This window comes from Pleurodeles waltl, chromosome 6 (genome assembly GCF_031143425.1).
Source record: "Pleurodeles waltl isolate 20211129_DDA chromosome 6, aPleWal1.hap1.20221129, whole genome shotgun sequence".
Classification (NCBI taxonomy): Eukaryota; Metazoa; Chordata; class Amphibia; order Caudata; family Salamandridae; genus Pleurodeles; species Pleurodeles waltl.
The window spans coordinates 350,611,436-350,624,547 of NC_090445.1; positions in this window are offsets into that span (position 1 = coordinate 350,611,436).

A 13,112-nucleotide genomic window follows, 5' to 3' on the forward strand; every position below is an offset into this window, starting at 1 on the left:
GTGGGGCCTCGGGGGGAGGAAGAGGAATGAGGAGTTCCCCCCCGGGGTTTTTGGGCGAGGTGGCACGACCCGCAACGCAGTTGGGCGTCCGGGGTGCCAGGAAGGGGAGGGGTTGGGGGTTATTTAACCGGACATTTTGTAGTCCCAGCCACCGGAAGGTACAGGAGCGGCCCCCGCTTTTGTCTCCAGGTAAGGTTTCGTCAGTCGCAACGGTGTCTGTAGCGTCGGAAGCGAGGGAGGAGTCCGTGCGCTTGGTGAAAGGGGTATATGTGCAGGACATGGGGGTGTCTACGGACGGCGCGGTGGATCGGAAGGTGGATGTCGGTAATGGGGGAGAGGGAGGTGCAGAGGAGAAAGCGGGGAAGGCAAAAGACGAAAAGGAGAAGGAGCCAGTATCGAAAAGGGTCAAGCTGCCCTACATGGGAACGGCAAAACCGCTTGGGGCGCATTTAACGTCGGTCACAAAAGAGAAGATCTGGAAAGGAGAATATATTGATATACTTACATTGTTGCACAGGGAGGTCAGGGCGAAGGAAGGTTCGAAGGAAGAAGAGTGGGAACTTTCCAAGCGACCAAAAGTGCCGGTAACTATAGAGAATTGGACGCAGCGCAGCCTTTCTGATTTTCGCTAGTGTTTATTGCGAGCGGTTTCCAGAGAGGTCAGTCGCGTTGTTTAAATATATGGATATCATACGAAAGGCGCATCTGAACTACGGTGGTTATGCCTGGAGGCAGTATGATGAAGAATTTAGGGCGCGATTGTCGGCGGACTCAGAGGTGGAGTGGGGAGAAATTGACGTTGATCTGTGGTAGCATACCATGGGTCCAGCAAAGTTTGGTAAGACCGTTTTTACGGCCAGCGTCTTGCCTATAATATATCGGCCCTTTCAAGAGCACCCCACCCAAGGGGTGGGGTCCGGGGGCTCCAGCCCAAGCAGGTCCAACAACGTCGGGTCCGGTCGAACGGGAGCTTGCTGGGATTATAATAAGGGACTTTGTACCAGAGAGTACTGCAAGTTCCGGCACGAGTGCTCCAAGTGCGCGGGGAGACATCCGGTCACTTTATGTGGCGGCCAGCAAAATGCAACTGTCTCAGGGGGATCCCAGAGTGGGGGCCCGAGCACTAGCTATGGTGCGCGAGACGGTCAGCGTCTGCGACAAGGAGTGGCAAGTAAGGGCTCGTACGCCGTTTAATGTGGATTTCTTGGAGAGGTATTTGGCGGGATATGACAGGCCGGGCGAAGCGCAGTTGTTGGTGAGGGGCTTTCGAGTCGGTTTTCGGTTGGGGTATCTAGGTCCGCGGGAGCAGCGCTGTGCGGAAAATTTGAGATCGGTGCGCGGTAAGGAGGATCTGGTTCAAGACAAGCTGGACACGGAAGTGCGGGAGGGTCGCATGGCGGGCCCCTTCTCGGATTGGCCGTTGGAGAATCTTATTGTGTCCCCCATTGGGATAATGCCCAAAAAAGAAAAAGGGCAGTTTCGGCTGATTCATCATTTGTCGTGGCCCGAAGGAACGTCAGTTAATGATTTCATACCGGAGGAGGTCACTAGAGTGTCTTATGCGTCGGTGGATGTGGCGGTTGAGATGATTGAGCAGTTGGGCTCGGGGGCTCTGATGCCGAAAACTGATGTGAAGTCGGCATTTCGGTTACTCCCGGTTCATCCAGATGATTTTGAGTTGTTGGGCATCCAGTTGCGAGGAAATTGGTATGTGGATAAGGCCTTGCCCATGGGATGCTCCAGCTCTTGTGCGCTGTTTGAGTGTTTCAGTACGGCTCTACAGTGGATTTTCCAGAGGATTACGGGTCACCAATGGGTTACACACTATTTGGATTACTTTTTCTTTGCAGCGCCGGCGGACAGCACGCTTTGTGCGGCGGTGCTGAGTGGCTTTGTGGAAACAATGGGAGACCTGGGAGTGCCCCTGGCTCCCGAAAAGACAGTGGAGCCAAGTACGGCGCTGTCCTTTTTGGGGATAGAGCTGGACACGGTTGAAGGGATGGCCAGATTGCCAGCCGACAAGAAAGCAGACATGATTGAGCGGATTCATGGAATGCTGGGCAAGAACAAGGTCACAGTGAAGGAGGTTCAAGTGCTGTTGGGCCACCTGAATTTTGCGTGCAGAGTTGTGCGTGCGGGAAGGACATTTTGCAGACGACTTTCATTGGCACTATCAGGGCACGCACTTCCGCATCATCATGTGCGGTTGAAGGTGGGGGTGCGTGAGGATTTGCGCATGTGGGCAAAGTTCTTGGAATCTTTTAACGGCATTCCTTTGAAAGTGTGGCAGGAGTGCGATTGGGATGTCCAGCTGTTTTCAGTCGCGGCGGTAGCCTATGGTTTTGGTTTGTACTGGGAGGGACGGTGGTGTGCGGAGGAATGGCCGAGCGAATAGAAGAACGGGGGTCGCAGCATTGCGTTTTTGGAGCTTTTCCCGCTGATAGTGGCGGTTTGTCTATGGGGTACGGAGCTTCGGCATTCGCGGGTGCTTTTCCGGGTGGATAATATGGCGGTGGTAAAGATGGTTAATCAGCAGTCGGCGCGTGAAGCGGGGGTTTTGCAGTTGATGCGCGTATTTGTTCTTCAGTGTCTGAGGCATGACACACATTTTAGAGCGCGACATGTGCCGGGGGCGAATAGTGACATAGCGGATGCTTTGTCTCGTTCGCAGTGGCAGCGTTTCCATGGATTAACCACGGGCGTCGTGCTGAGAAGAATACGCATGCCGGAAGTGCTTTGGACACTAGGCAAGCACGGATGCTACAGCTGGTTATGAACTCCTTGGCTCCGTCTACACGGCGAGCGTATGCGAAAGCATTGAGAGAGTTCAGAGAATCGGGGGCTCGTCGACGGGTAAGGCAGGAGGAGGTCGTCGAGGATGTGGTGCAATTTATTATGGATTTACTTGGGAAAGGGCAGTCCAGAGTTATGATTTCGGGTAAGTTGTCGGCGCTCGGGTTTATGGGGAAGTTGATCTGGGGTTACCCCCCCTCGGCAGAGGAACTTGGTTTGAGGATCCTCCAGGGTTGGGAAAAATCGTTGGGGGCATCGGGACGTGTGCAGCAACCAATATCTATAGCAATTTTGAAATTATTGCTACCGGTGTTGGGGGAGATCTGTTATGATGATTATGAGACGTTAATTTTCCGAACATTGATGGCTTGGCTGTTTTTTGGGGCGTTTCGGGTGTCTGATTTGCTGGGGTTGCAGGGGAGATCGGGGATCAGATGGAATGATGTGCAGAGAGGGAAGGAGAGTTGGGCATGGCGCGTACGGCATTCGAAGACGGATCAAAAAGGTTTGGGGGTTACGGTATACATTAGGCCTTATCCGGTAAGGTATGTTTGTCCAGTTTTTTGGGGGGCCCGCTTGCGGGACCGGGCTACCTCTTTGGACGGGCAGGTTTTTTGCCATGCGGACGGTAGGAGGGTGTCCGCAGCACAGCTTTTGGCAGTTTTGCGGAAAGGTTTGGCCAGTATTGGCCTGGATCCAATAGAGTTTGGCACGCACTCCTTTAGGATTGGGGTGGCCACCGAGGCAGGGAACAAGGGGTGGAATAGAGAAGAATCGATGGCCCTGGGGAGGTGGAAATCAGATTGTTTTAGATGTTACGTGCGGGATGGGACGGTTAAAGCTTGAACGTGTGCAGTGAATGGATTCATACTTGTTTTTCTTTTTCAGGTGTTGTGCTGGGGCCGGAGGCGGATTACCTGGAAATCTGGGTCATTGGACATTTTTTATAAAGTAGGCGCAACAGCAGGCTCGGAGGACGGCCATTGGAGACAGCTTGGGTTTAGATTCGGCACGCTACCGGCTTAGGTGGATAGGAAAAGGGGGTATGTTATGGGAAGAGTTGTTGCCGCGACTTCAAGCTACAAAGGGCAGGGCACACTGTCCGGACGTACTAATTATTCATTTAGGGGAAAATGATTTAGTGCGAACAACGGGTTTAAACCTGTTGAAAAGGATGAAAAGAGACTTGCAGATTGTTTTAGAGCAGTGGAAAGGTTGTCACATAGTTTTTACAGCATTTGTTCCGCGTCGGTATGGAGAGGGGCGAGGAAGCCTGGAGTGATCGAGAGGGCCAGGCGTAAGGTGAACAAAGAAATGAAAGGTTTTTGCGCAGGCCGAGGAGTCACCTTTTTAGAGCATCTGGATTTAAAATTCGAGGACGTCAACATTTTTAGGGATGATGGGGAACACTTATCGTTCATGGGGATGGAGTTATACTTATTGCAGGTTAAGGAGCAGTTGACGAAGTTGTTCAAGGAGCCTTGGGGGGGGGCAGAAAAGTCAGGGCCTTTTCTGGTGGCGGGGACAGCTGCAGGGCAGCTAGTTAAAACTCGGGTTGAGGACGGAGTTGGCAGGGCATTTCAGGTATTAGGACGGGAAGGAGTATTAATTAGACAGGGACAGGCAGGGGACTGCTCATTAGCGGACAGGTTCAAAGAAGCGGATGGAACGGGGAAAAGGAAGGAGACAAGAAGAAGGAGGAGACGGGACGAGAAGAAGGGGGGGAGAGATCGGGGTAGGGGAGGGGGAGGGTTGGGGACAGGTGAATCGATGTCTAGTGAGGCTTTAGTTTTGTAAGGCAAAGGCCAGGTGGGGTAGGTCTAAGGGCACCTGTTTCAATAAAGCGGCCTTTTACACACATAAAGAACGCGTGTTGGTCTGGTCACTCTCGCCCAATGGGGCCTCGGGGGGAGGAAGAGGAACGAGGAGTTCCCCCCGGGGTTTTTGGGCGAGGTGGCACGACCCGCGACGCGGTTGGGCGTCCGGGGTGCCAGTCAGGGGAGGGGTTGGGTGTTATTTAACCGGACATTTTGTAGTCCCAGCCACCATTTTGTAAAAGGTGACCTGGTGGCTGGGACGTTAAGTCTGGGCTCCGTTTGGTTTTCTTTTCCCGCCCTCCCTCCCACTTCATTAGGTTGGTTTGTTGGAGCGGGTGTCCTTTTTTTGGGTAGGTTGGCGCTTTGGACAGGTGCGGCCGCGACGGGGACAGCTGCAGGGCAGCTAGTTAAAACTCGGGTTGAGGACGGCGTTGGCAGGGCATTTCAGGTATTAGGACGGGAAGGAGTATTAATTAGACAGGGACAGGCAGGGGACTGCTCATTAGCGGACAGGTTCAAAGAAGCGGATGGAGCGGGGAAAAGGATGGAGACAAGAGGAAGGAGGAGACAGGACGAGAAGAAGGGGGGGAGGGATCGGGGTAGGGGAGGGGGATCTGTGAGGACAGGTGAATCGATGTCTAGTGAGGCTTTAGTTTTGAAAGGCAAAGGCCAGGTGGGGTAGGTCTAAGGGCACCTGTTCCAATAAAGCGGCCTTTTACACACATAAAGAACGCATGTTGGTCGGGTCACTCTCGCCCAATAGTAAGTGCCAGTGTCTTCTCTTCTCAAGCTGTTCATCTGTAAAAATACTTTGCTGCTGGAATCATCTCGGGAAATGGTGAACCAGCCCTTCACAGAATCTGCGTAGCGTATGGGACTAGAACTTGTGCCGATATAAGCGATCCACTCCAGCCCTTTCTCAGGGGACTCTCGGACCCAGTTCATAGCATAACCCCCAAAGCTGAACCTGGACCCCTGGCAGGTCAGTTTATGAGACTCTCCGGGCTTCTTGACACCTTCGCCAGACTGGGTCAGGACCACATCAGAACCGACGCCTGGAGAAATCAAAAAAATAGATTCAAGTAAAATCACGTTCATTGTACAAAACACACAGAGTTTGTTTTTTTTACAAAAATGAACAGAAAACAACTTACTGTTTGCCAAACTAAAAATGATTATTGATAGCCACATAATGATGAGAGGTGACTTTAGGTTATGCTTTAATTATAGCGGCTGCAGTATAAAACGCTGCCCGTCACAAAGCAGGCACCAGTTAAATACATTCTCAGCACAGATTTTGCATAGAATCCGGATTTACACAAGGACTGGAGGGAAGTCTGATTCATGTAAATGTGCCCGAGAGCAATGCCTCTCATTGGTAGAAAGATTTGTCCATTTGAAATAACTGGTGTTATGTGGAGTCAAAATCCCAGTGCACCCCAAAGGGTGCTGCACACAGACTACGTTTCTAAAGGGAAATCATGTTTTTAGTGGAAATATTGCGGACCAAAATTAAAAAAACATATCTTTTGTCAGTGATTGCAGGTGAACTGTGCACGTAAAATAACCAGTTTGTCTAGCTTTATCTGATAACGTGTGCCACAGAGCACCATTTATGTCCGGAACATACTCTGATCTTGGTGAGCACATACAATTGCAAATTTTCTAAATCAGAATATGGCTCAGTTAGTATATTTTGCAGCACCAAAATGGATACTATCAAGGCAAGTATTCGCGTTTTTGTGTCATGTTCAGCATGTTATCTTTTTGACTTTCAGTTCTTTTTGCATAGTTCAGTCTTACAATTTACGTTTAGTAGTGGTAAAAAAATTAGGAGTCCTGGAGTGTTAGATTTTCGACCATTCTACATGGAGACTATGGAGGATAGAGGGGACGGGCCAATAGCCTCTGAAATTAGCAGGCTCAATTACGAATACACGTCGCAGCTGAGCGACATGCACTTGTTAGAAATGCGTCACAGAAAGCAACATGGACGAAGAGGATCATTTGAAGAACCTAAGTAATTTTAGTGTAGGTGCATATTTCAACGGAATCTGGAAAGTTTGCTCCGAAGACCCAGACCAGTTGTCATAGAAATACTTTCACCAGTGAACATGGATTGGCTTGGAAATGTTGCACATTGATCAAGACTTGCTTTGAACCGTCTTGCGTAAGGCACGTATTTTGCTGTGATCATTAGAAACGTCCATATTTATGAGATTACTACCAGGACCTGCGCTAGGCATGGGCAGAGTGGGCAGCTGCCCAGGGCTCCATGTTCAGGTTGAAAACGTGGGCTCACAATTCTCTGTGATAGGTCACAATATCAGTTAGCTCCCTTCTCCTCCAGGGGCGCCTCCCAAACCCGATCACATATGTATTTTTTGAGTTAAATGTCTGTTGTATTCTATACTCTAGGATACTGTGAGTAGAACGTGTGTGGAATGATATGTACAGAATGTTGGGGAGATTCTAAAAGGGAATTTCGGAGTTGGCAGTGATCATTGTCTGCTCTTTGATAAAGAAATAAACTCAGGGGCATATTTACAAGCCCCTGTGTCATTTTTTACGCACCGGTGGAGCAATGTGCCATCCCATATTTACAAAGCTACGCAAAGCCACCTTGTGTGGCTTTTTCATGGCCTGGAAAATATGGGCCTCTTTCATGCATAAAACTGCTTGAAAGGGGCGTTCCATGGGTGTTGCTGTGGGTGTTCCCACGCAACATCCATGGAATGCTAAGGAATCTGATGCATTCCCAATTTTACAAGTCTGGGAATGCGTCAGATTGCTACGCCACCTCAGACGTGGCGTAAAAGTGATGCAACAGGGAGAAATAGCCATTTCTTCCGCTTTCTATGTGTGCTGCATTCTTCAGCGTTCATAGAAAGAGGAAAACACCTCTTTTGAAGTGCCCCTTCCTGCTGAGAAACAATTATCCACAAAACCAACACATCCTTGCACTATGGTGCAAGGGTGCCTGTGTTGGGACTAGGCAGCAATTTGTGCACCAGCGCAGGGGGGGGACAGAATCGCACCATATCTGGTAGATGTGGTGCATTTCTGCCCTTTCCCGGTGGCGCAGGGCAGCGCAGCAAGACACTTGCTGCGCTACCTGCACCAAGGGGCTTGTAATTATGTCCTAAACTTTCTTCATTGAATTCAGAGCACCTGTTTTTCCTGCAGTCTTAAACTCATTGGTCATACAGTGTGGTGGCACTGCCTGGGGTGCAGGGGTGGCAGAAGGGAAACAGAGGGTGTGGAAGTGGGCAGCAGCAAAGCCAATAATTGTGTTGGTGTACAAAGTCAGGGACAGGGCACCTTTCCTAAAAACCTGCCCTGAAGCCTTGTCTGCCCTTCCTGGTTTGGGTTGCCAGGCAACAGAAGACTCCTTTTTTTCCAAGGAGCTGCCGAACATTATCAGGCGAGGAAAAGTGGTTTTGGGACGAGGGAGCAGCCATATCAGACTGGTATGGCAGCAGTGTTTAGCAAAGCGCACTCCCCTAGGCCTTGTAGCGCTGGATCAGGCAGCAAGGTGCAGGAATGGGACGCCCTTCCTTGGGTCTTGCAGCCATGATCCAGTGCTGTGAGGCCCAGTTTAGGCCTCCTCCTCCTGGGCCTCAGAGTGATTCTTAGCAGCCAAGTGGTTAAGTGAGTCATTCTGTACTAAGGTTGGAGATGGATCCCATTTATCCAGGAAAATAAAAACAATGCAAGGGTTGAAGCAGGAATGCGTTTTGGCCCCAACCTCATTCAACATGTTTCTCGCTCACCTCACCCCTCTACTTCATGAAGTAAATTCTAATCCGCCCAAACTGGGGGGCTTGCAGTTATCACATTTATTGTACGCAGGTATTCTTGTCCTTGCAAGCAGATTTAGGGTAGGTTTACAGCATTAGTTTTATGCAACGCTTGCTCACTTTGTAAGAAATGGTCTGTTAATAGGAGAAAAAAAACAAAAATTTTAATAGTGCATGGAAAAAAGGCACAGAAGCACACTTGGTTCCTTGAAGATGACCGAATTGAAGTAGTAAAAACCTTCAAGTACCTCAGAGTTTATTTCAATGGAAATTGAGGATTCAGCAACCAATTAGGTGAAATTAGGAAGAAGGACAACTTGTTGGCTTTTAGCCTGAGGTCTATTTACAACAAATTAAATGGTCTCACACTCATGCCAATCTTGCAGGTAGTGCAAGCCAAGATCCTCCCCGCTCCGACCTATGGGAGTGAGGCACCCAGGGGTAGGGATTGTGCCACCCTGGACCGAATGATTCTCAAAATATACAGGTCTATTTTCCAATTACTTTTAAAACACATCACCTGCTCAAATCAGGCTGGAGTTCAGTATTGCCAAACAGTCCTTGAGTTGAAAGGCGGCCTTCGCTTCTTGTTGTCTCAGGTTTAGGATGGCACTGTCGGGCTCCCTTGTTAATCACCTTTGGCATGACCTGGACCTCAGGCCGAGGTCTCCGGCTCAGGTTTTTCTAAACCAAGTCTTGCACACCCTGGATCTAACAAATGCCTGGGACTTATTTTAAGCCACATGGAATTCAATAGACTAACCAAATCGAATGCTCAATTGCTATCAATGCTTGAGGACAAAGAAAAATTGTCTAAGTGTAGTCATGGGTGGCTAACTCTTCAGAATTACATTAAGTTGAAGCCACAGGGCTAGCTTAATGGAACTTATGGCAACCGGACCAATGCGCACTTTTTGAAGTAGAGGCTGGGTCTATTACCATTATTGAAACATCTTCTGCTTGGTAAAGGAGGCTGGAGCACGGCGTCTGTTGGTTATGTAAGCAAGAGCCAGAGACTATTGTTCATGTCTTCTGCCTGTGTCGCTCGGGCATTAGGGATTGCCGAGAGCTCCTTCACATGAAGTAGAAAGACCAGGGCATAAGTACATGTAGGGAGGTGGTTTTGGACTGTTGTGATCCTACTGACATTGCTCTGAACTGTGCAATGATAAAATACCTTCAGGGATTTGATAAGAAATCTGTGACCAAGGATTTAGCTGTTGTGTGGGAGGTGGGAACTGTTTGATTATTTATGCATTGCTCTGACTTCTCTGTGTGTATTTTCATCTTTAAATCCTTTGTAGTCTTCGTAATTATTCAGTCATGATAAGGTTCCACTTTCTAACAGAGGAAAGCATTTGTACTCTACTTTTGAATTGCACTTTTACTTTGAATCTTATAACTTCAGACCCTCAGCAATTATTTTGGTCCAGATTTTAGTATAAGCGTTCACTGGGTATTTTTATCATAAAAAAAGGTTTCTTTTCATATTGTTTAAATGCACTCTCATGGTTCTCATTGTACTGGTATACAGCGCTCAAATGAGATTTGTGCTCTCAATTTTGATTCTATTTATGTATCCGTAACTTCAAATGGGTTTTAAGTGGCTTTACTTCATGAATTAAGATGGTTTTATTTTATGTGCCTTGCATGGTTTTTCATTATGTATTATATTGCAAAGGTTTTTATTAATCAGGCAATAAAGATCTGCTTACCTACCATGGAGTCATTCTGTACCAAAAGGCTCTTGAAACTTAAGACCTGCTTTAATGTTTGTGCCATGTCTGGTTTGGCTTTTTTAAAAATCAAGGTGCTCTACTCATGCTGCAAGTTATCTGTATGTAACAGGAGTTTACATATGTGGTACGAGAGCTGTACCTGCTCTGTATGCAAAGGACAATTGCATGAGAATATTTGTGCTCTAGCAAGTGTGCTCTGCTTCTGCTCATGTTTATTCCTCTTTGCAATAATGGTGGTCATATGGAACCAACCTGTGTTGTGTGCGCTCGCAAAGATTGCAACAACATTTTTACCCTACCACAGTTAAAATGTGTATTTTGTCGATGGTTGTCTCTTTGCTGTGATGCATTCACCTGCTTTAACTAAGTAAACATGATTTTTGTCACCCCCTGCAGGGCAATGCTGTGAATAGCGCTGGATCAGGCTGCAAGGTCCAGATTTGGGGCACCCTTCCCTGGGCCTTGCTGTCATTATTCAGTGCTGCGAGGTCCAGGGCAGAGTGCCTTCTCTCCTTTGCCTTCCAGGGCTACACTATGTCTGTGAAGCCCAGGGGATGAAACCTCCTTCCCCCTAGGCCACACAGCACAGCGAGTAGTTTAACTAAGTACAAGGTCTAGGGTTTGTTCTAAATGCTGTGGTTCTGGACACATCCGTTAAATCTCCCCAATCCTAAAAAAAATCAAAAATTCTGATCTTTTGTAATGTAATTGGTACTCGTAAAAAGTGATCCAAAGTCCTGGCACTGTTGCATAGTACATGACTCAGGACGTCCAAGGTTTCAGATTGCCTAGGTGCAGGGGCATTGGGACCCCCTCCACACACCCATTGCTTAGGAACTAAAGTGGAGTAGGAGTTCTTGATGGGCCTCTTCTATCTGCAAATCTGCAGGCCAAGGCTCAACTCATAATAAATGTGGGTGAGTGACTAAGTGAAGGGATGGATGGCCCGATGGATGAGTGAAAGGTTGATTGGATGAATGGATGAGTGAAAGGGTGATGGATGGATGATGAGAGAAAGGATGGATGTATGGGTGAGTGGAAGAATGGATACGTTAAATTATAAATTTATGGATGGAAGGGCAAATGAATGGATGGTGGATGGATGAGTGGAAGGGTGGGTGAATGGATGGACAGGTGAGTGAAAGGTGGATGATGGATGAGTGAAAGCTTGGATGGATGAGTGAAATGATGGATGGATAAATGTATATGTGAAAGGGTGGATGGATAGATGCATGACTGAAAGGGTGGATGTAAGGATGGTTGAGTGGAAAAATGGATGGATGAGTGAAAGCAAGGGTAGAGGACGAAAGGAAGGATGATGAGTGAAAGAACGAAAGGATGGATGGATACAGAACTCCAGCCTGATTTGAGCAGGTGATGTGTTCGAAAGTAATAGAAAAATAGACCTATATATTTTGAGAATCATTCGGTCCAAGGTAGCACAATCCCTACCCCTGGGTACATCACTCTCATAGGTCAGAGCTGGGAGGATCTTGGCTTGCACCACCTGCAAGATTGGCGTGAATGTGAGACCATTTAATTTGCTGTAAATAGACCTCAGGCCAAAAGCCAACACATTGCCCTTCTTCCTAATTTCACCTAGTTGGTTGCTGAATCCTCAATTTCCATTGAAATAAACTCTGAGAAGTAGAAGGTTTTTACTACTTCAATTCTGTCATTTTCAAGGAACCAAATGTACTTCTGTGCCTTTTTTCCATGCACTATTAATATTTTTGTTTTTTTCCTATTAACAGACCATTTCTTACAAAGTGAGCAAGCGTTGCATCAAACAAATGCTGTACACCTACCCTAATTCTGCTTGCAAGGACTAGGACACCTGCATACAGTAAATTTGATGGCTGGAAGCTCCCCAGTTTGGGCGGTTGAGAATTTACTTCATTAAGTAGAGGGGTGAGGTGAGCAAGAAACAGGTTGAATAAGGTTGGGGCCAAAACGCATTCCTGCTTCGGCCCTTGCGTTGTTTTTATTTTCCTGGATAAATGGGATCCATCCCCAACCTTGGTACAGAATGACTCACTTAACCACTTGGCTGCTAAGAATCAATCTGAGGCCCACGAGGGGAAGGCCTACACTGGGTCTCACAGCACTGGATAATGGTTGCAAGACCCAAGGAAGGGGGCCCGCATTCCTAGGCCTTTCAGCCTGATCCTCCGCTTCAAGGCCTAGGGAAGTGAGCTTTGCTAAACACTGCTGCCATACCAGTCTGATATGGCTCTCCTCCCAAAATCCACTTTTCCTCACCTGATAATGTTCGGCTGCTTCTTGGAAGAAAAGGGGTCTTCTGTTGCCTGGCAACCCAAAACAGGAAGGGCAGACATGACTTCAGGGCAGGTTCTTAGGAAAGGTGCCCTGTCCCTTACTTTGTACACCAACACAATTATTGGCTTTGCTGCTGCCCACTTCCACACCCTTTGTTTCCCTTCTCCCACCCCTGCGCCCCAGGCAGTGCCACCACACTGTATGACCAATGAGTTTAAGACTGCAGGAAAAACAGGTGCTCTGAATTCAATGAAGAAGCAGCAACTGCAGGATAGCCCAATAAAGCACAGTCATCGGCAGAGGCAGCACTTCTACTAAGCTCTTTAGCTCTTCTCCTTGGCAGAAGTTCCTCTTGAATCCAGAAGTGATCTAATTTTCAGGGGTTTTGGGTCCACTACTTATACTCCTTTCTGCCTTTGAAGTAGGCAAACCTCAAAGGAAAGTCTCTCTTGTTTGTAAGATCCTGCCTTGACCAGGCCAGGCCCCAGAGACACACCAGGGGGTTGGAGACCGCATTGTGTGAGGGTAGGCACAGCCCTTTCAGGTGCAAGTGACCACTCCTTCCCTCCCTCCCAGAACAGATGGCTCATCAGGATATGAAGGCTACACCCCAGCTCCCTTTTTGTCACTGTCTAGAGGATCGTTGCAAACAGCCCAACTGTCAAACTGACCCAGACAGGGAA